At 37.9% G+C, this 24130-nt stretch overlaps 1 pseudogene; it reads left to right on the forward strand.

Moving 5' to 3' along the window:
- The window catches only part of LOC139735347 (uncharacterized), a 133163-nt pseudogene that overhangs the window by 14425 nt on the left and 94608 nt on the right, over nt 1-24130 (forward strand).

Genomic DNA, 24130 nt, shown 5'->3' on the forward strand with positions numbered 1-24130 from the left:
ATGTACTGAGCCGGTCTGGCCAGAAGGTATCTTGTCAGCAAGCAATCAAGGGACCAAATAGCCGACCAAACAAAGGCCATCAAATCTTTATTAAATTTTATGAGGGAAGTGAGGAAACACTCCAATTCGACCAAAAGATGAAAAAATAATTTAAAAAGAAATGAAAGCAGCATAGTACTGGTAGTGTAGAGGGCGCTGTTGAATGAAAGTGCCAATCACAGTTCGCATTGATACGAAGATTGCCGAAGTTGAACCGTCATCAGGAGTAAAGTGCGTAGGTGTTGCTAAGTAACGTTGCCTTCGTTGTCTTCTCTGCGCATCATGCAGTCTGTAGTAATGCCAGGGTGTGTGCATAATATGTGCTTCTTAGTATGACATCACAAAAGAAGTTTGCTAAAGCTGTCATCCCCCTCAGCCGAATCATGAGCCGAACTGTGATCTGAACACTGACTACAGTGGATCGGACTTCTTCGGAGTCGGGGAAATGGGCCAAAGCGTAAGCGCTAAAGAGGAGTCGATAGCGTAGTTCTCTATAGGAAACTTGCGCCGTGCGCCCTTGTACGTATTCGAATAAACCACCGGGACCATGTGCCTTTAAAAGGAACCTGGCGTAGTTAGTCACCCCTGAGTGATGCATGCCACCGATACCAAAACAACAACAACAACAACATGACATTCTGTACAACAATATAAAGAAAATGTATGGAGAAATTCACAAAATTTTTCATGAAAAGTACACATTCCATCAACATACTACAGACACATGTTAAAGCTAATATCATTCCCTCTGCTTTCTGAAAGAGGTAAGCAAAGTGCTATTTCATAATGCTTGAAAAGTGAAAATATGTTTTTACCCCCACCCACACATAGTGTGTATGGGAGTATTAAGAATCACTCTGAGATGGGATGGCCGGTCAGTCGGTCAGTCGGTCAGTCAGTCCGTTGCAAAACCTTGTGGAGCAAACTCCTCATTTTTTGAGCAATTGACCCCATATTTGGCATGTGTGACCACTAAAATGTATATGTGCAAGACACCTGTTTTGTTTAGTAATCGCATACTGCGTTGCCAAGGTAACAGCATACTTTCATAAAAATTGTGGATTGAATTAATCTCCCATTTTTTGAGTAATTAATCCCAAATTTGGCATATGTGTGACCGCTATCAAAGGAAGATGTGCAAGACACCTTTTTTGTTAGTATTGCATAATGCATTGCCATGGCAACGGCAAATTTTAAAAGAATCTTGCAAAATGTTGTGGATCAAACTACTCTCTCTTTTATTGAGTAATAGACCCAAATTTGGCATGTGACCACTATCAGAGGTAGATGTGCAAGACACCTTTTTTGTTAGAATTGCCTAATGGGTTGCCATGGCAATGGCATATTTTCTTAAAACTTGTGGATCAAACTACTCTTTCATTTTTTGAGCAATTATCCACAAATTTGGCATGTGTGACCACTATCAAAGGAACATGGGCAAAACATCTTTGTGTTGCATGATGCGTTGCCATGGCAAAGGCAAATTTTTTTGAAATCTTGCAAAATGTTGTAGATCAAACTACTCTCATTTTTTCAGCAATTGACCCTGGATTTGGCATATGTGACTGCTATCAAAGGTAGATGTGCAAGACAACTTTTTTGTTATCACATAATGAGTTGCCATGGCAATGGCATATTTTCACAAACACTTGTGGATCAAACTACTCTCTCATTTTTTGAGCAATTAACCCCAAATTTTGCATGTGTAACCACTATCAAATGAAGATGTGGAAGACACCTTTTTGTTAGTATTGCATATGTGACCCTGCACCTCAAAACAAACAAAAAGTAGAATTTTTAGTTAAGACCATATTCTGAAAGAGCAGACTTTAAGTTTTAAAATGATGTATAACTCAAATCAAATGAACTCTCCTAACCTATCTAAATACTGGAAAGAAAGCACAAACTCAGGAAAAGTGTGAACTGAGAAATGGGTTCGGTGTAAAAATGGCAGAGGTAAAAATGGCAGGGGTAAAAATGGCAGGGGTAAAAATGGCAGAGGTAAAAATGGCAGAGGTAAAAATGGCAGGGGTAAAAATGGCAGGGGTAAAAATGGCAGAGGTAAAAATGGCAGAGGTAAAAATGGCAGAGGTAAAAATGGCAGGGGTAAAAATGGCAGGGGTAAAAATGGCAGGGGTAAAAATGGCAGAGGTAAAAATGGCAGAGGTAAAAATGGCAGAGGTAAAAATGGCAGCGGTAAAAATGGCAGAGGTAAATAATTATGTGGTAAAAATGTCAGAGGTAGAGTTGTCAGTGGTCGAAATGTCAGTGGTCAAAATGCTAGAGATAAAACATGCCATTGATAAAAATTTAGTCGTTGAAATGCAAGAGGACGAGGTAAAAGTGACAGAGAAATTTTTTTTCTTCATGTTTCTGACACCTTTCTCGCAATACGCGCTTTTCGTGCCTTCTGAAATAAAGCACAGGGATACCGGGGAGAAATGGGACACGGGGAGAAATATGGGACACTCATGTAACTTGAAAAATGCTCGGCCAGGCAACAATCCAATTATATCAGTAAAAGATGAGCCTCGGTATACACCTAAAATGGACATATTAAAATATTATACAGCTCTATAGGTATCTTGTCCGTAAAATATCAAACTTACTTTAGATCTGGTAGGTCCTATACTAGGTTAATAAGTATTTTAAAAAGTGTGCAAACTTCTGAAAATAAAATTGCTTGATAACAGACATGCAGGTATGAAAAATTGGCAGGGATCTTTTACTGTTTCTGTTACCACTGGGAGAAATTTAAAAGGGCAGTGTTACATTTCTCCCCGCGGCACATGTAAAGAGAGTCTTGCAGAGCTTCAGCGATGCCTGTGTAAATTGAATCGCGATCATAGTGTCATAGGCGGTGATTTCAATCTTTACCTGGATGGGGTTGGATTGGATTTTCTTACTGTTGTTGCATAAGGAGGGAACAACGTCATTTTCGGTGGCTGAATCTACCAATCTTTAGCAACACACCATGTTGATAACATAATGGAATCTGACTTTGGAGCAACAGCTAAGTTTGAAAGGCATCAAACATTTACATTTTTTTCGCCTGCGGATTCATTCAACAATGATTGAAAGAAATCCCGTGGCAAACTATCAGTTTTTACTCTCACTAGAACAGTTTATTGCTAAAGTTCGTCTCCAGTTTTAATAGGCATAAGTTTGTAAAGTGACTACAAAGTGTTCATTAAACTTCGAGATATTTGTTTTTGCGCCATGTGATGCTTGAACAATGTAATAAAATATTTTGCAAGAGCTTATTTATTTTTGCGCCATGTGATACTTGAACAATGTAATAGAATATTTTGCAAGAGTTCACTTATGTCTGCCGATACATCTGCTGTAGTTTATTTTTTGCGTTTTGTATTTTTACTTCTACATTATGTCGTGATCAGGCCTTGTGAGATAAACAGGCTCCTACGAAACCTGAATGTGAGAAGATAGGTGAAAAATTAGTGGTTTGCTTCAACTATGTCTCCTTCACTTCTTTACACTAAACAGTTCAAAAAATGAAAAGTAATGACAATATACTAGCCTGGACGTGAGCGGAATTCGTTTGTGTAAGAGTGTGTATGTGAGAGTATGTATATCTGCGTATATGTTTATACCAAAAGTGGGTTCGTGTGTGTGTGTGTGTGTGTGTGTGTGTGTGTGTGTGATAACTTCATTGGGCGAAACAACGTAGGATTATACTGTTTAAGGGTTTTGCATCATTGTTGGAACGCCCTTATAATGATAAATGATAATAATAATAATAATAATAATAATAATAATAATAATAATGATAATAACAATAATAATAACAATATTACTGAATAATGAAAATAATTTCCCATAGGCCTACTAGGCTCTTAGCTGGTTTATTATTTCTCTGCACACAGACAGATTACGCCACTGCACTTGAATCAAACTCAGAATAATGAGAGTGCTCTAATCTTTTTAAAACATAATTAAATCAATATTCTTCAAATCTGCAATTTGGACTTGTTAATTCGAGAAATACATTTTGCTCTGACTAGGATATCATTCAAGACCTCTTCATACGTTTATATCTGACGAAATCGCTCTCATTACTTCTGACATTTTACCTCTGCCATTTTACCTCTGCCATTTTTACCTCTGCCATTTTTACCCCTGCCATTTTTACCTCTGCCATTTTTACCTCTGCCATTTTTACCCCTGCCATTTTTACCCCTGCCATTTTTACCCCTGCCATTTTTACCACTGCCATTTTTACCCCTGCCATTTTTACCCCTGCCATTTTTACCTCTGCCATTTTTACCTCTGCCATTTTTACCCCTGCCATTTTTACCCCTGCCATTTTTACCTCTGCCATTTTTACCTCTGCCATTTTTACCTCTGCCATTTTTACCCCTGCCATTTTTACCCCTGCCATTTTTACCTGGCGCCGAGAAATGAGGCTCTGAAATACAGTGTCTATTCAAGCACTTAATCTTTACCAAACCGTGCTGGCTGTGCGATGAATGGGACAAAAAACAGGAAGTAAACCACCAGAGTAACAACAATGAAGGGATTATCAGATTAAACTGAAATTAAGCATGCCTCATTAACACATTCTGTCCATAATTAATGCTAACTTTCAAAGCAGTAGCACTATTCTTTCAAAAGTTATTAGAGTCGAAAGTGAAGAGCGTGGACAAGGTTTTTCAGAAATGAAAAAAGGATTCTAAAGACACACCTAATCACACTATTCTACCAAAAATGTTCGAGATAAACTGCTAAAAGAAACACACTTTCCTGTCCGTTTTATGATACCAAATTTCAGCATAATGTAAAAGAAGACCCGCTCTTTCAGAAAATATGAAAAAGTCAAGTTTGGCTAGGTTGACCCATTTCACTTATTTTCAGTCCTCACGCAAAATCAGTGTGTGCGACTTTATGTTCGTTTTGAGGTGCACAGTCACATGGCATTGCCATGGCAATGGCAAATTTTTAAAAGAAATCTTACAAAATGATGTTGATCGAACTATCCTGTCAGTTTTATAGCAATTCAGTTGAAATTTGGGATATATGATCAACGTAATGTGTAGTTGTGCAAGACACCTTTTTTGTTTGTGAATAAATCTGTTGCCATGGCAACAGCAGTTTTTCATTCCAGTCATACAGAAATATGTAGATTGACCTACAGTCTGTAACTCCCTGAGATTTTGAGTATTCGACTTGAATTTTGGCACATGTGACTACTACAGTATGTAGATGTGCAGAACACATCTTTTGTCGATGTTGAACAATACGGTGCCATGGTAACAGCATTTTTTCACTAAAAAGAATGCAAGAGTATTGTGGATTTCAGCTAACTCCCTCAGTCTTTGAACATATCACTTGAAATTTGGCACAGTGACCACTATGATAGGTAAATGTAGATGTGCAAACTTAAAATCTTTTGTCATTGTTGAATAATGCATTGCCATGGTAACAGCATAGTCTGAATGAAAATCATATAAAAATATTGTGGATGCAGTTATTTCCCTCAGTCTTTGAGCACTTGGCTCGAAATTTGGTACATGTGACCACTATAGTACGTAGATGTGCAAACTTGAAGGGATGGTAAAGTATTGGTAGAGATGAGAATTGGACTTTTTGCGAGATACCAACAAAACACTTATAATATAGTACAGAACATACCATTTTAAGAGGAATTCAAAGTTTATTTGATGAAAATCGGGTTTGGAAAGACTGAAACATCCAAAAACAAAGTAAAACAAAGCAAACTTAATCTTACGTCATTGTTGAACGATGCATTGCCATGGGAACAACATTTTTTTTTCACTAAAAAGAAAACAAATATATTGTGGATTCAGTTAATTCCCTGAGCAGTCTTTGAGGGTATTGCTTGAAATTTGGCACATGTGACGGCTATGGTACGTAGATCATGTGCAAATTTAAACTTTTGTCAATGTTGAACAATACGCTGCCAAGGTAACTGCATATCCTGAATGAAAATTGTACAAAAATAGTGTGGATTAAGTTATCTCCCTCATCCTTTGGGCACTTGGTTTGAAATTTGGTACATGTGGCCGCTATTGTACGTAGATTTGCAAACTAATTTTTTGTCAATGTTGAACAATGTGTTTTTTCACTAAAAAGCATACAAAAATATTGTGGATTCAGCTTATTCCCTCAGTCTTTTATACCCCCGCCAAACGAAGTTTGAAGGGGGTATATAGGAATGAGCGGATGGTCGGGCGGTCGGGCGGTCGGGCGGGCGGTCGGTCCGTTGCAAATCTTGCGTCGCGAACTACTTCCTCAGTTTTCAACCGATTCCCATAAAACTTGGCACAGATGTGTGCCTTGGGTTGTAGATGTGCAAGACGTATTTTTTGACAGTACCCAAAAGTATATTGCCATGGTAACGGCATATTATGGGCAAAAATGGGTACAAATCTTGCGTCGCGAACTCCTCCCACAGTTTTTGATCAATTTTTATGAAATTAGGTACAGATGTTCATCTGAATATGTTAATGTGCAAGACACATATTTCCGCAGTGGCAAAAAGTGCGTTGCCATGGTAACGGCATGTTATTGATAAAATATAGGGCAAAATGCTTCATGGCAAAACTGCTTCATCAGTGTTCTTCCAATTCTCATGGAATTCATATTGAATGTTTGTCTTAGGATATAGGTCAGCATGACACATTTCTTGACAGTGACAAAAAGTATGTTGCCACATGGGTAACAGCTCACATATTATGAGCCAAAATGATGGAAAATTTTGTGTTGCAAACTACTTCCTCAGTTTTTGCCCAATTTCTATGAAACTTGGTACAGATGTGTGCCTTTGGTTGTAGATGTGCAAGACGCATTTTTCGACAGTACCCGAAAGTACGTTGCCATGGTAACGGCATATTAATGGCAGAAGATCAAGGAAAGATCTTGCGGATTTAACTACTTCCTCAGTTTTTTGACCAAAGCTTATGAAATGTGGCACACACCTTGATCTGGGTGGGAAGATGTGGAAGACATATTTTTCGGACGTGTCGGAAGCTGCGTTGCCATGGTAACGGCATATAAATGGCAGAAGATCAAGGAAAGATCTTGCGGATTGAACTACTTCCTCTGTATTTGACTGAAGCTCATGAAATGTGGCACACACATTGGTCTTGGTGGGAAGATGTGCAAGACATATTTTTTGGACATGTCGGAAGCTGCGTTGCCATGGTAACGGCATATAAATGGCAGAAGATCAAGGAAAGATCTTGCGGATTTAACTACTTCCTCAGTTTTTTGACCAAAGCTTATGAAATGTGGCACACACCTTGATCTTGGTGGGAAGATGTGGAAGACATATTTTTCGGACGTGTCGGAAGCTGCGTTGCCATGGTAACGGCATATAAATGGCAGAAGATCAAGGAAAGATCTTGCGGATTTAACTACTTCCTCTGTATTTGACTGAAGCTCATGAAATGTGGCACACACATTGGTCTTGGTGGGAAGATGTGCAAGACATATTTTTTGGACGTGTCGGAAGCTGCGTTGCCATGGTAACGGCATATTAATGGCGGAAGATCAAGGAAAGATCTTGTGGATTGAACTACTTCCTCAGTTTTTGACAAAAGCTTATGAAATGTGGCACACACAATAGTCTTGGTGGGAAGATGTGCAAGACATATTTTTTGGACGTGTCGGAAGCTGCGTTGCCATGGTAACGGCATATTAATGGCGGAAGATCAAGGAAAGATCTTGTGGATTGAACTACTTCCTCAGTTTTTGACAAAAGCTTATGAAATGTGGCACACACAATAGTCTTGGTGGGAAGATGTGCAAGACATATTTTTCGGACGTGTCGGAAGCTGTGTTGCCATGGTAACGTCATTTAAATGGCAGAAGATCAAGGAAAGATCATTCCTTGGGTAAGACTGTCGTCACGGGGCGGGGGTATTAATCACCTTAAGTGATATTTCTAGTTTAGCATTTACCTTGAATTTTGGCACATGTGACCACAATGGTACATAGATGTGCAAACTTAATCTTTCGTCATTGTTGAACAAAACGTTGTCATGGTAACAGCATACATGTTTTTGGTGTATTTTGAATGAAAATAGAAAAAAAATGTGGATTCAGTTAACTCCCTCAGTCTTAGAGCATTTATCTTGAATTTTGGCACATGTGACCACAATGGTACATAGATGTGCATTGTTGAACAATATGTTTAAATTGTCATGGTAACAGCATATTTTGAATGAAAATCATTAAAAAAATAGTGTGGAATCAATTAACTCCCTCAGTCTTAGAGCATTTGGCTTGAAATTTGGCACATGTGACCATTATAGTATGAAGATGTGCAAACTTAATATTTTATCATTGTTTAACAATGTGTCGCCATGGCAACAGCGTATTTTGAATGAAATTATGCCATGATATGACTTCAGCTTACTCCCTCAACTTTTGAGCATTTGACTTGAAATTTGGCGCATGTGAAGGCTGTGAGATACACTTCTGCAAACATTTTTTTTTATGCCTCCGCCACAAAGTGGTGGCGGAGGCATTATGTTTTCGGGTTGTTCTTGCATCCGTCCGTCCTTGCGTCCGTCCGTGATGGATTTTATGGACAGGGTGACTATCAAAACCTTTTGAGTTATCCCAATGAAACTTGGCATGTATGTGTATTAGGGGGTGAAGTTGTGCCTATCAACTTTTGGGTGCACATGCTCAAGGTCAAAGGTCAAAAGGTCAAGATCAAATACATAAAATTTTACTATTTCCATCATATCTATGCAATGCCTGAAGATGTTTTCTTGAAACTTAGTGTATACAACCTGATTAAGATTCTCTGGGGAAAGTTTGGGTCATGAGGTCAAAGGTCAAAGGTCAAAAGGTCAAGTAAAAATATTAAAACTTCACCTTTTTTTTCTGTACCTTGGAAATTGTTCAAGGTATCTTCATGGAACATAGTATATATACATGTACTGACTGGCAGTGATTATCTAGAGAATTTAGGGTTCATGGGGTCAAAGGTCAGGGGTCAAAGGTCAAGGGCAATACTTCAAAATTTTACTATTTCCCTCATGTTTATGCAATGCCAGCAGGATTATTGTTTTAATACTTGGTGTATGCATGTATAACCTAATAGAGATTCTCTGGAAAGTTTTTTTTTTTCCTTTGGTTTTTGCCTCAAAGGTCAAAAGGTCAAAGATCAAGTGAAAGTACTGAACTAAGTTTTTCCTCCATATCTCTGAAGTGGCTCAGGTTATCTTGAAACGTACTACATATTTATGCATGTTCTGCCTGACAGTGATTATCTTATGAATTTTAGGGTGAAAGGCCAGATGAAAATGGTAACAATTTACTATTCAATACAGAAATTGCACTTTTTCTCCATACCTTGTAATTGAAAATTACTCAATGCATAAACTTATGAATGGGTCAAAGTCAAGTTAAAGTCCTTAAATCCCAAATACATGCTCTCCTATTCATCCAATTAAACCTAGGTCAAGGAAGGTGAACATTCAACGCATTTGTGACAAACTTGTCATTTTAATATTTTGCCAATTTTTGTGAAAATGTAATCACACATTGTCCACATGTACTTTCTAGACCTATTATTAGGAGATTCATGCATTATGGCGGTGGCATACCAGTCACCATAGCGACATTTCTAGTTTTATTTCAAGCTTTGTGTTGCCATGGTAACAACATTTTTTTTTAATGAAAATCATAGAATTGCTGATTTACTTATCTTACTCTCTCAGGTTTTGAGCACGTGACTTGAGATATGGCACATGTGACTATCAGCGAGCAAAATATACATTTATTTGATGTTGAACAATACATTGCCACGGTTTCTTTTTTTTCCCCAATAAAATGCATACACAGTTATTGCTGGTTGAGCTATCTCCCTCAGTGTTTGGTGGGGGTATAATCACTTTGAGTGATAGTTCTTGTTTGTTTATTTTATAGTTGCTACAATATATTGTTGTCCATACTGATGTCATGAACTGTAGTTTAGTCTCCTTGTCCAGCAATAGCAGCACCGAAACTTTAAAAATTCATAGCTTGTGAACAGATGTTTAATTTTCCTCAAACTCTCACTGATATGTTCAACTAATATTGCTGCTTTCACTCAATCCACATTTATATGTGGGTTTTTGTTTCCTTTTATTATGCCATGCTTCGCACTCGGGGTGGTCGCAGTTAGGTAGATACTTGCTCGCACGCTGCTTGCTCGATGTGTCAGAGCTGGCTAAGACAATCTAACAGGTAGATTCTAATGTTGAACAGAAAAATATGTCCGTCTGGAGGAGCTTTTATTATTTTTACATTTTTTACTTTTACACCTCTCCCCAGCACTGTTGGAAGGGATTCCAGACGTAGTCTCCACGGAACATATCCCCGAAGACAAGATACAAACCGATCCTTCGGTCAAAGGGTCTAGTTACTTGGGGGTTAGACACTGTAATCTACACCATGTACAGTACACTCTACACATAAATGTCAAGCCATACAATCATCATATGATGAGGTAGGTAGGACTAGCAATCATCACTCGATCATGTTGGACTCTGTAATGTTAGAGCTGCAAGAATCACTACATAGGCCTACTAACTCTCTATGTGCTACGTTCGCACGTCCAACTCGGTTGATGGCGTGCCAACTTCGCATATTCTGCTCAAACGCACCAATCCACCCAATCCAATCCATAAATTGCCAAATGCTGCAGTACAATAGAAGCGTTTCTCACGCTTCCGTTCCTCTCACATATAGCTTGCATTTCATGTAGTGATTGATCATTAATATATCAAGAGGTGTTCTGTGCTGGATTTACGAGTAATTTCAAAGTTTCTGTCACTGTTTTGTGTGCAAAAGTCATGCCTTTGCAGTAATGTAGCTACTGGTCATGTGAAAGAAAAAGAATCATAGATCTGTCGTACAATAATACATCAAAGCAAAGTTTGGCATTTTTTCTACATCTTTACTCACTATTTGACCAGATCAACAGAAATCTATGGAAGTTACATAGACTTAAAACAGAATGTTTTCTCGAGGCATGAAATCGTTAGTGTCTCAGAATAATGTGGCACAAAGGAGGTTTCCACCATGGCACATAAAGAGTTAAAGTACACCTGCACTGCACCATTGATATAAACACAAGTTTCTCTTTCAACGATTTGGTTTGAGTTTTCTTTAGCGACTGGAGCTATATAGTATAGCACTAAATTTGTATCTTGTGATTTTGATTAGATCTTTATAGATCTAGGTCTAGTCCATCTAGAGTGCAAGTTGATAATATATATTGTTTTGCCATCTGCATTTTATTTGTGTGAATACTAGGTAGGACAAAAAAAAAAAAAAATTCCCAGGTCTAAAATGAACATTTCAAACAATTTGCGCAATAAAATCTTGTGATAATCAACACCTTCTGCTATAAAATCTGAGGTGAAATGTGAATTTCTTAGCATTTCTACATTTTTGTGTCACGTTTTTGGTGATTTTGGCACATAAAATGCTCTGTAAGGCTAGTCTACGAAGTCGAGCGCGTAGTGAATGTCTTTATTGCGCAGATATGTGCATGTCTTGAATTACAGTCACTGTGCCATCCGGTAATATCATATCTCTATACCATATGTGATGGACCACTTGGGGAATAGGTCTATCTATGTAGGCTAAAAAACTAGATCATGTTAGGGCTTATGTCTACTTAAAATGGATACGTTGATACGACAGTACATTTAGCACCTGAAGTGTTCATATTTTTCACAATTCCTCGAGACGTCCTGAAGGGAAAGACTCTACTTCTCACTTATACTGTATTTTGCAATATTTTGTTATCAGTACTCTACCCCTGTTTACTTCAATGTAGAAATCTAGTTGTTCTTGTCTAGATCTACATTTAGATCTAGATCTACAATTTGTATACAGTGTAGCTTACACCACAATCCACCCCACTTGACTCAGCCAGTGTACATCTTGCACCCTGCTACGCACTGATGTATTTTTACACACACGCACATTTTGCAAGTGGTGCAGTATGTCTACGCATGATAAAGGGGGACCTATGGAAGTATTGCCATGCATAGCCTATTTCATTAATTGAATTTATTCATTCATTGTACAGAAATGAGACAGTCACCACCATGGCGGAGTTCAGCAATCCCAGTGTCATGCCTGGAAAACATTCAGATGGTGCTGACGATGAAATGAAACGTTTGTCAGAAGAAACTGTCCAAGAATTAGTAAGGTAAAAGCCTGCACTAACATTTGGCCTCCCACGCCAAAATTTGACTGCTGCAAAAGCATAGGTATCTACTATGTGGCCCACAGTTTAATTTTGGACAGTGTTATGGACTAATTGTTTGGAATATTAAATACAATAAAGTCTATAGCATATGAAAGTAGATGTCTACTGAAAATTTGTAAAGTGGGATCTTTTCCAGCAAGTTACTGATTAAACAGTTTGATTCTCTTCCCTAATTATTATAATGCTCTGTATGATGACTTCCAACAAATAAATCTTTGATTCATTCAGTGATTTGTTGTGCCTTTATCACTTTTGCTTTTAGCTCACCTTAGCCAAGACTTTGTTCATTCACTGTCAATCGTGTCATGTCATGTGCGTACAGTGGACTCCCGTTGTAACAAAGTCCTTTTGGACCGGCAGTTTTCTTTCGTTATATCGAAATTTTGTTAAAACCAAACAAATAAACAATGAAAAAAATAGAGTGGATAATATTGCGGCCTGAATTTTTACTTTGCTGTAATCAGAATTTTAACCGTTTTTCGTTATAATGGGAGTGCACTGTTAATCCTTGTTTGCTGTGCATCGTACAACTAATCCATAGAAATCTTGCCTTAAAACTAGCCAATGGTATGAATTAACCAGACTTTAATGAAATATTTTTTAGGACTAGGGTATGCAAAGTTATGCATGTGATTCAGGTAGCCCCAAAATGCATATTTGAAGAGTGAGTGAATTTCAATACTCTGTCTTTCCAAATCCAGAAGTACAGTTGGTAGAAGTACAGTGTACTTGTACAACCAAGTCACACATTTAGAAGCTCTCAAAGTGAAGATATAGTTGTTTGTGACAGAGGTGTACATTAGTCTCTGCTTGGATCAAGTAATGTCTGACAATGCATTTGTTATGCAAGTAAGCATAGTTTCTGATTAACCATAAAGCATGTTTCATTTCAAATGTCATAGCTACCACATATAATGCACCCTACACCATACAGAAATGCCAAGTTTCTCAACTGGCAGGGAGTGAGTAACTGCAAGAGTTCAAAACGAGCAGGGGAGAAGAAATGCAAGAGGGCATGTCACCCTCCCATTGTAGGAATTAATAATAGTGCAATGAATATTTTCATCTGTTTTAAGATTATTCTGAAAGACATTTTGAGCATTTTTTTTCTCAAATTTTCATCAATAGTGAATATGAGTCTTCATTTGTAGCATGTATAGCTAACATGGCTTAATAGTAGATAAAGTTTTAAGGACCCTCTGGATTGTTCACATAATCACTGTTATGAATACATGTAATATGTGAAAGGAACAGCCATGTAGGTATCCTCTACCCAACCTCCTGAGAAGCATGAGAAAATGATTTGCTGGGTGGATGAGCGCAAGTTGGGTTGTTATGCAGCGGGAAATAGTTATATGACTTGTCAATAAGATTTTTCATCTCTCCCATGGTCTTTCTTTTTCTGTCTAATCCATGTGCAATAGTTCGTGCCTGCAGCATAATTTTGTTATCAATCAGCATGTAGCCCCAACATCTCGTAAACAAAACCTTCATTAAGCCACTTGCATACTACTAAATGTGTGTCATTTAAAGCTGGACTTCTGTGCTTGGCATACTGTCCTATGTTGCAGTCAAAGTCTGCTTTTATGGGAGATTGTGGTAGACACTGAGAGTGATAAGTGTGTCACTGTGTGTGTATACTGTAGCTCGGTGGTGGTGTGTGACATGCTGGTGCAAGGGTTTGTACCAAATGATATGCATGAATGCATCTACTCATGACATTATCTGTTCAAGGTATTGGAGCAGTGATTTCAAAAAAATGTTCGAATTATCACATTTGATGCATATGTGTAGGTCTAGTTGTATCACAAAACATCCTACCATATAAAAGATTATAAAGCCTAAAATATCAGAAGATAATATTTTCCTCAATAAACCATAACTGTAGACAGTTTATTCTAGAAACAATTTGAGATCCACCACAACAAAAGGATCCGAAAGTCACTGACGGCTGAGCTGAAGAAATGGAGTTTAAAGTCAGATCATCAAAATTGGTCAAAACCCTCAAATGTCTTTTTAGGTGATACGCTATCAGCGTATCACCTATTGTGATTGTCAAAATCTCTCTTTATTTCTTTTTATTCTTCTTTCTTTCTGGACAATTTTGTGTCATCAATATCTCAAGAATGACATTACGGAATAACATGACATTTTCAGGGAACATGTCTCATAACAATATCTAGCCACAATAAGGTTTTCATGACATTAACGTCTCTATGACGTCATCTAGGCTCTTTCTTTCTCTGATGCTAATTACCTAGGACGTCATCTAGGACACGTAAGCGCGCGTCAAACTTTTAAAAGGCTCAAAACAACTTTCCAATGGGAAATCTCGAAGTTTCAGACAATTTTAAGCGTTTCAAACGATTTTGCGCGTGCGCGTCCGTCCGCGCGTTTTCGCGCGCACAGCGCGTCAGTAACATGAAAATGCACTTTTTTTGACTGATTTGGATTCCTGATACTTTGAGTAACAATATCCATTGATTTCTGATCGATTCTGACAAATAACAAAGGAATGCACTTGCGTCAAAGTTCAAATTTCGCCTGCGCGTCTATGTGCAAATATAGTGAAAAAACATGTCTTTGTTTATTTCGCCATAGCTCTTTAAAACGTCAGGTTACCCTATGTTTTTATTGCATATTACAAAAGCATATAAATTGGACATAACGTTTCAAGTATCATTATTTCCATAATTACATTATGACGTCATCATATCGTCATCTGAAATCAAAAAAGTGGAATTAATTTTGTTAAGGTACTGTTTCTGACATTCATTTGCTCGTATCTCTGTTGTTTAAGCTCAATATTATCCCAAATTCAGATATGTTGTACTTTGAACATTTGCCTTTTAAGTCCATGTCATGCTTTTGATATTTGATGACGTCATCATACCTTAAATTGTGATTAAAGGTAAAGACGCAAAATCGGACAAGTTTACGTGTATTGTCTATGGGAGGTGATTTTTTTTTAAACCATGCATTGACTTAACAACGTTTAAGCACCTTTATCTCAGCTGATTTTGCTTCATTTCCTCTGAAACTTTAGTATGTTGTAGCTGAGACAATAAGCTGCAGTAATCATGCATTTTATTCTTTGAAATCTCCTCATCTGATTGACAATTTTGCAGTTCAAAACTGAAAATGAAAATGGAATGTAGACAAAACGATTTCACATGTATCTTTCACATACATAAGTTTACGTTCCCCATATTTTCTCGTCGAGACGTATGGCCGAGTGGTTAAAGGCGCCGTCTCAGAGACGTGAGATTGCGGGTTCGAACCCCACAAGATCTCGAAACAATTTTTTTTATTTTACTTTTTTTTCTTCAATTTGTATTCTATATTCGTCCATGTAGAAATCACGTTCGTATATAAACGCACCTATACACACACACAGACACACACACACGCCATATCCCTCTTTTTGTGTGTTGGAGACCACATTGCTTCGACTGCAGCAACATTTTGCAGGTTGACTTTGTCAAACCGATCATAGTATGTAATGACGACGACTGAGGTGTTGTACTTTGAACAATTGTCTTTCAAGACGATGTCATCGTTTTGTAATTTGATGACGTCATTACACTGAAAATTGTGATTAAAGGCAAGGTATGAAAACCAGCCGATTATAGGTTTTATGTCTGCGGGACGTATTTTTTTCCCAAGTTGCCAGAAATGGCATAGCGACCTCAGTCGTTACAAGGCCGCTTTTCCGTCTAGCAATGCAATAGATTTAAATTTAATTTTGTAGTCTGATGTTTCATTTACCATGTGCTGAAATTTTGAAGTTAAATGAAGAAGAATAGGCAAGAAATTAGCTTTTTTCTGAGCCATGATTTTCTGCCTTCAAACGGAACAGAAATGTGTCAGAAGATTTGGATTTAGTGCCGCAGATAGACTCCGCCCCTAGCAATGAAGGAGTATTAATGCGTGGCATCGCAGTCTTGCTTGGCATAATTACCCAGCAACACGGTAAACAATGCATGCATGTTACACTACTTGCACCGGTGTTTAGAAAAACCTTAACTAACACATTTTATACAACATGATTTTGTTCATTGTCATTTTACACTGTATCACACAAACAAAAAATTTCATTCTTTCAGAGTAGTTTGATACACGAGGAAGAGATCCTAGGCAGTGAGATATATAGGTGTAGAAAGCATCACAAATATCACCCTGCATGCCAACTGTTGCCTGCCAAGAACTTCTCGATTGCTCGTACGATGTATGTACATATGAGACGTACAAGAGAGTTTTGGAAGAAAAACAAAGAACGCATTTCAACCCCCACTTTTTTCCCTCTTTTTTTGCATCAATTCACAAATAATTCCTTTTTATTCTCTTTCTCAAGAATAATGATCCATACTGGTATAATAACAAGACAAAGACTGCTCTTAAGTTTGATTGATTGGTATATATGGCTTCGTGCTTGTGTTTTTCTTTGTTTTTAATGCGTACGGTTATAACGAGGTACCGGTTATAACAAGGTAGTATCGGCGGTCCTTCAGATCTCGTTATAACGGGGTTTCACTGTATGACAAATTTAAAACAGTATTTGAATTGTTCATTGGCCACTGTACTGCCCCAAAGATGACAAATTGGTGATGTTAGATTAGATGTACTCCATATCAAGCAAAGCACTCTTGTAGTATATTGTCCATAGATACAGTCTGTACATGCAGAGAAGAAAGAACATGGTTTTCATAGCAGTTGTATGGATGGCCCCATTAATAAACTTAACCATGTGAAGAGCTAGTGACATTTAAGAGTGTAATCATGACACAACATCAAAGTGCAAATGTCAAATCTGCTATGAGGCTGAGGTTTATAAACATGGTGCCCTCATGTATGGATGTATTGGACTCGTTTTATATTCTATTCTAAGGAAATTAGTACAGGTGCTGATTTTTTTTTAGCTATAATTATGTTTATTGTTGTTTAAAATATTGTAGCATTTTGATTAAGCAATGTATGTGTAAATTTTACCAGAGTGAGTTTTTTAATCTTTGCACTCTTCAATCTGTCATTTTCAATAAAATCTATTCAAAAATTGCATTGAATGCAAAATGATACATGCATTTTCTTTTCCTGTTTTTTTTTTTTTTTTGCTTTTTGTTTTTGCTACAGCAAATGTATTTTGTCGGTGATTTCATTATTGAAATTGTCTTTACGGAGTTGCAGTGTCCAGAACTTGAATACATACCTATGAAAGTTTAGCATTGAATAATTCATAATCAGATGACATTAAGATAACAAAATGACAAATACTTGTATTTTTCTATTATTTACCAGGACAGCAGTCAGCCTTCAAATTCTAAAGTTGAGGTAAAGTGATAGACTTGTGCAAGAAAACGACATGTATGCCGTAAAATTCCAGGAAGTATCATAACAGGATAATGGCAAATGCTTTAAAGAGAATTACAGTGCCAATACCAGTATCGACTGATTTTTGGTTGTATCTTCTGACAGTGAAGAGGTGTTTTCTCTGTACAAGGCAACAACTCTCATTCCTGGCGTTATCAAGCACCCTGGAGACATTGTGGAAGCAGCCACACTCTCTGTAAGTAATTGTCATTGTTTTTTATTTTCATGTTTTCCACATTTTATTTTCAGATAGTCTGATCCTCCAATGGCATTTTGTTTTAGTTTCAAAGCCTCCTTTTCACCACAATTATCAGATTAAAATATATCACAGAAGATTGCATCCAGATAGTAGTGAGATCCAGGCAAAGGGAGGCCTGAAAGGAGAGGTCGGACTGTGTATGGAGGTGCATCCATACAAATCTGGCATCCTCCAGGCTCCAGCATCCCTTATCATGCCTGTTGATCCGTTCTCAAGATGACAAAAGCCTGCAGTACACATAGATCAGCATTATGCCACTGTATTTCACGAGACTTCCTTTCTTACACTCCCTCTCCCTCAACAGAAAAAAAAAAATAGAATGGATTGTGAAAACAGAAGGGGAAAAATCATGACATTGTGATAATGTAATTCCAGTACAAATGTCAACTTTGTCATAGTTAAAAGTGTATCATCATCATCATGAATTGTGAATATAAAATACAATTTGTTTCCTTTGTAACCGTGCTTTGGAAAAGTTGGTATGTGCGACCTACAAGTATGGTCATATCAAGGAGGTAGGACCTCCTTGGTCATATTAATAAATTAGAGGACTTTTACTACCATTAAAATGTTTAAAATGAAGGCAAGAAATACATAAATGCCAAAGATGGGCACATGTATTTTTATGCCTCCGCCACGAAGTGGTGCCGGAGGCATTATGTTTTCGGGTTGTCCGTCCGTCCGTCCGTCCTTCCGTCTGTCCGTCCGTACGTCCATCTGTCCGTCCGTCCGTCCGTCCGTAACGAATTTTGTGGACAGCATAACTAAAAAACCTTTTGAGGTATCGTAATGAAACTTGGCATGTATGTGTATTAGGGGGTGAAGTTGTGCCTATCAACTTTTGGGTGCATATGCTCAAGGTCAAAGGTCAAAAGGTCAAGGTCAAATGCTTAAAATTTCACTATTTCCCCCATATCTATGCAATGCCTGAAGATTTTTTCTTGAAACTTAGTGTATACATGTATTACCCAATCAAGATTCTCTGGTGAAAGTTTGGGGTCATGAGGTCAAAAGGTCAAAGGTCAAAAGGTCAAGTAAAATGTTGGAATTTTACTTTTTTCTCTGTATCTTGGAAATTGTTCAAGATATCTTCATGGAACATGGTATATATGCATGTACTGACTGGCAGTGGTTATCTAGGGAATTTGGGGTTCATGGGGTCAAAGGTCAAGGGCAATACTTCAAAATTTTACTATTTTCCTTATATTTATGCAATGCCAGCAGGATTATTTTTTTTAAACTTGATGTATGCATGTATAACCCAATAGAGATTCTCTGGGATTTTTTTTTTTTGCCAAGAAGGTCAAAGGTCAAAGATCAAGTGAAAGTGCTGAACTTACTTCTTTCTCCATATCTCGGAAGTGGCTCAAGTTATTGAAACTTAGTACATATTTATGAATGTTCTGCCTGACAGTGATTCTCTTATAAATCAAAGGCCAGATGAAAATGATAACAATTTACTGTTCAATTCAGAAATTGCACATTTTCTCCATACCTTGAAAATTACTCAGTGCATAAACTTATGAAAAGGTCAAAGTCAAGTTAAAGTTCTTAAATCCCCAAATTCATGCTCTCCTATTCATCCAATTAAACATAGGCCAAGGAAGGTGAACATTCAATACATTTGTGACCAAAATGTCATTTTAATATTTTGCCAATTTTGTGAAAATGTAATCACACATTGTCCACATGTATTATAGACCTATAAGGAGAATCATGCATTATGGCGGAGGCATACCAGTCACCATAGCGACATTTATAGTTAACATTTTCTATGCTGTCTCTGTGATAATTACGTGTAGGCTGTTCCCCTCCCCAAGGCAACTTACAATTTGGCAGCATCTGTCCCAGACACCATCATCCAGGGAGGTAAACTGAGCGACCTACAGCTGGAAGGAATTATGTATGCAGTAAGTTCCTGATCATGGGCAAATTTACCTCAATCCCATTTATAGATATTCCTGAAGAATGCTGTTACTGTTAGATATAATGAGAATTGGATAAAAGCATGTGGTGTCTATAAGCACTTTGATTCTCATCAAGGAATTGTTGATGAAATGCCATTCAAACTGTACAACACTTGTCCTATTCCAATTGTGCCATTCCAATTGGTTGCTTGTCATATGCAAAGATAGTGTTTCTTTCTACAATATCCTTTCAAGTGATATAGTGAAAAAATGACATGTGGTATATACAAAGAAGAGTAAATGTAAATGGCAAGAAGAGTAAATGTAAATGGCAAATTATCACTTTGACCTTACAGTCATATTCATAACTTTACAACAGTAAAGCACATGTCTTGCCATGTCTTACCAAGACATCCAAACTTTATTGCCGTAGTTTTCATTAGCAGTAGGAACAGAAAGGATATATTCTTTGTATTTCCCTTGGTCTCCCTTGTGCATTGGCTGTGCATGCATACAATGTGAAAGAGGTAGAATATACCTTTGGGTTTTTAGCTCACCTGAGCCCGAAGGCTCAAGTGAGCTATTGCGATCGCTCTTCGTCCGGCGTCCGGCGTCCGTTGTGCGTTGTGCGTAAACTTTTTACATTTTCATCTTCTTCTTGAGAACCCCTTGACTGATTTTTACCAAACTTGGCAGGTAGCATCCCTAGGGGGATAGAATCTCCATTTGTTCAAATGGGAACCATGCCCCACAGGGGCCCAAACCCCCCCCCCCCCCCCCAAAAAAAAAAAAAAAATAATAATAATAATAATAATAATAATAATAATAATAATAATAATAAAATAAAATAAAATAATTAAATAATTTAAGGAATCTTAAGAAATCTTCTTCTCTAGAACCAGAAGTGATAGAGCTAAGTTAATACTATGAGTTAGTACATTGATAACTGTAGTTTCAAGTTTGTTCATGGCAGGATCAGGGGTGCCCCCCTTGGGACCCAGGGGAGGGGTCCTTATGGGGCCCAAATTATACATTTTCATTTTTTTCTTGAAAATGCCAAGATGAATTTTCACCATACTTGGCAGGTATATGTATATGTAGCATCCCTAGGGGGATTGAATCTCATTCCCATCAAGTGGGCACCGTGCCCACCTGGGGGCCCCAGGGGACCTAAATTGGGGCCTAAGTTGTAACTTTCCCTCTTTTTCTTGAAAACCCCATGATGAATTTTCACCAAACTTGGCAGGTAGTATCCCTAGGGGGATAGATCTCATTTCCATCAAATGGGCATCATGTCCCATCTGGGGGGGGGGGGACAATTTAATCAAACAGCTGTTTACAAGTTATTCAACTACTTTACTGAACTATTGGTTTGAAAGAAAATAACTCCTTTTTTATAAGTAGTGTATGACTTTCGCAATCTTAAGAGCATCAACAAATATACCGGAAGATGATTATTAGATCAATAAAAACTCTTACTGGGATATTAATTCAACCACATCACTTCATTGCATTCAAAAAGAGAATAATTCTTTCCACTTCAACAACTGTTACAGGAAGCATCTAAACTGATTTATCAACTTCCTGTTTCATAAATGTGTCAGAATCATATGTACTATTTTCTCCTTTTTTTGCCATACAAACTGCTTCAGTTTGAACCAAACAAAAAGAAACAAAGCATTATTGCACACTTCACTTATTTCTCAGGATGTTTAAAATTCCATACTAACATCATTCTGATTCACCTGAAGTTTCTTCACATACCGTGTATCTTGAAATCTGCGAAGCTTTCTTTTGGAACATTGGCTGATAAAAGGCTTGATGATGCACCACATATTCTCTCTTGGGTGTGTATGTGCAGTATATGTAGCCCTAAAAAAGCCTACCCACTCCTGAAGTTTTGGCAAGCATGTTCTTGTCATTCTCAAGAGAATGAAAATGAATCGAACATTCTCTTGAAAACAACAAGAACATGCTTTGCCAAAACGTCGGGAGTGGGTAGACCCTTTTCAGGACCACATACATACTCGAGAAAGAATATTGTTATGCATTGTATCTTTGTTGCCACGATCTTTATCTGATATTTCTGTAAGATGGTTCCATATTTTCCTTATATTGTTCTCATCTCTATTAAAGAGTTCATACAAGCAATAAAAGTGCATCGACTTCACTTTCTGTAAAGCCTTTTTAACTCAGCAAGTTAAGCATTGCAGTCACTCATCAACCCCTAATAGTCAAGAACATGAATGCACCTTCTTCACTTTGAACTCCTCTGTGAGTACACTCAGGGGTAGGCTTAGAAGCTGATATTTGTTGTACATGGAGGAATGCCAAGTCACTTTCAATTATGTTCAGAAATTCTTTGTTCCATCCTTTCAAAATGTGTCATTGCTATTTCATAAAGCATGATCCTTGGCAGTAGCCCAAACTGCCAACCCCACAGCTCCAGTTTACAAGGGAGGATACATCTGTCACCATGCTTAAACCATCCTTCACCATCAAGCATACCTCTCTCACCTGGCTCTCTGTCAGACAGCTCTTTGGTGAACCCTAAGCTCTTGACAGGGGCATCAAATATGGATGGAATATCCTCACCTCCAATATACTTTAAAAACGAGGAATGTTCATGTGCATTTTAATTTTGCCAATTTCGCGAGAGCCAAGACTCACAAAATTAAGATGAACACAAAAGGTCTTGTCTACACTAGAACATTGAATGCCAGTGGCAATTCGTGAAAATTTCATGCCGCAAATATATAGGGGGATAAGATCTCAAATTTTTCAAATGGGCACCAAATTCCTTCTGGGGGCCCCCAGGGGAGCCCCCCCCCCCCCCCCCCCCTTCCATTAAGAAATCTTAGAAAATATCTTTTTTTTGGTCTCATTTTGTCCCATTCCCCTTTAACCCCTATGGTCTGAACAACCTGGTAGATACATTCTTGCTTGGCAATAGATACATCTGTACAGGCCTATCTCATTCTATTGAAATGCAGTGTTACTCTAGTCTATTGACAAAATGCTCGGTTCAGATTATAATGGTTGTTCAATGCTCATGGAATGTTACTAAACAATATCTTGACTGTTCATTCCCTTTTGAATTACTGTTCATGTATTGTTTTGCTTTTTTTTTTTTTACTTAACTTCATATAGTGTCAGCGGCACCAACAGATTCTGCCTAATGGCTGCAGGGCAGGGTTCTTCATTGGTGATGCTGCTGGGGTAGGAAAGGGGAGACAGGTGAGACATCACTCCAGGTTGAGCTTTTGATCATGGTTTCATACAAAGATTTGTAAAGGAATATGTATCAATTATGGAACAGGTCTGAAAATTTTGCAGTCTCGCTGGTCAAGAGCTGTGTATTGATATATACTGGCTGCATGTTGCCTCACTGACGATAGCCACAGTGACTGTAAACATGTTGTCGCTCGCATGTAGTGAGAGACTGATAGAAATTCTTCTCATTTATCCCCTCCAAGGACATAGATCATTATAATTATATGAGTGAAACAACTGGAAATGAACTCACTTGTAGCGACATTTCACAGTTATCAATTGGCTTCTTCTGGCTAGTGAAGCTTCCATTGATGGCACAGCCATTGTGCAGAGCCAGCGCACATTGAAAGCTGAAAGATGGCTTCCAATCCTGTGAATGGCCCTGTCCCACTTGTGTGATAACATGCATATACAATTGTGTACTTATACAAATATTTGTTTAACACTAAGGATGTGATCATCTTGGACAAAGAATCCAAATGGTTTTAAAAAGGGCATTACAGAAGCCATCAGGGAACATGTGGACAGACCTCCACTCAACAAGAAAGGAGGCCTTTGCTTCAATTTGGGACACACGTGGGACCAGGCCATTGGCTGTCTTTTGTTTGCTGGCTCTGCACAATCTCGCAGTATATAGTGTAAGGGCTGTTCCATCAGTGGGCAAATTGATAATTGGTGAAACATCATAACAAGTGATTTCATTTCCAGTTTGTAGCTCACCAAGCCGAGGGTTAGTGAGCTATTGCGATCGCTTTTCGTCCAGCATTTAGCAACCCACATTTGTTGTGTGTCGTCTGTCTTGCATAAACTTTTTACATTTTCATCTTCTTGAAAACTCCATGATGGATTTTCACCAAACTTTGCAGGTAGCATCCCTAGGGGATGGGATCTCAGTTTGTTCAAATGGGCACCATGCTCCTTCATGGAGAGCCCCCGGGGGCCAACCCCCCCCCCCCCCCCCCAAAAAAAAAAAAAAAGATAATGAATGAATGAATGAATGAATGAATGAATAAATAAAGCGAATAT

The sequence above is a fragment of the Diadema antillarum genome, unplaced genomic scaffold (genome assembly GCF_040938485.1).
Source record: "Diadema antillarum isolate AM-2024a unplaced genomic scaffold, OU_Dant_1.0 scf00000027, whole genome shotgun sequence".
Lineage (NCBI taxonomy): Eukaryota > Metazoa > Echinodermata > Echinoidea > Diadematoida > Diadematidae > Diadema > Diadema antillarum.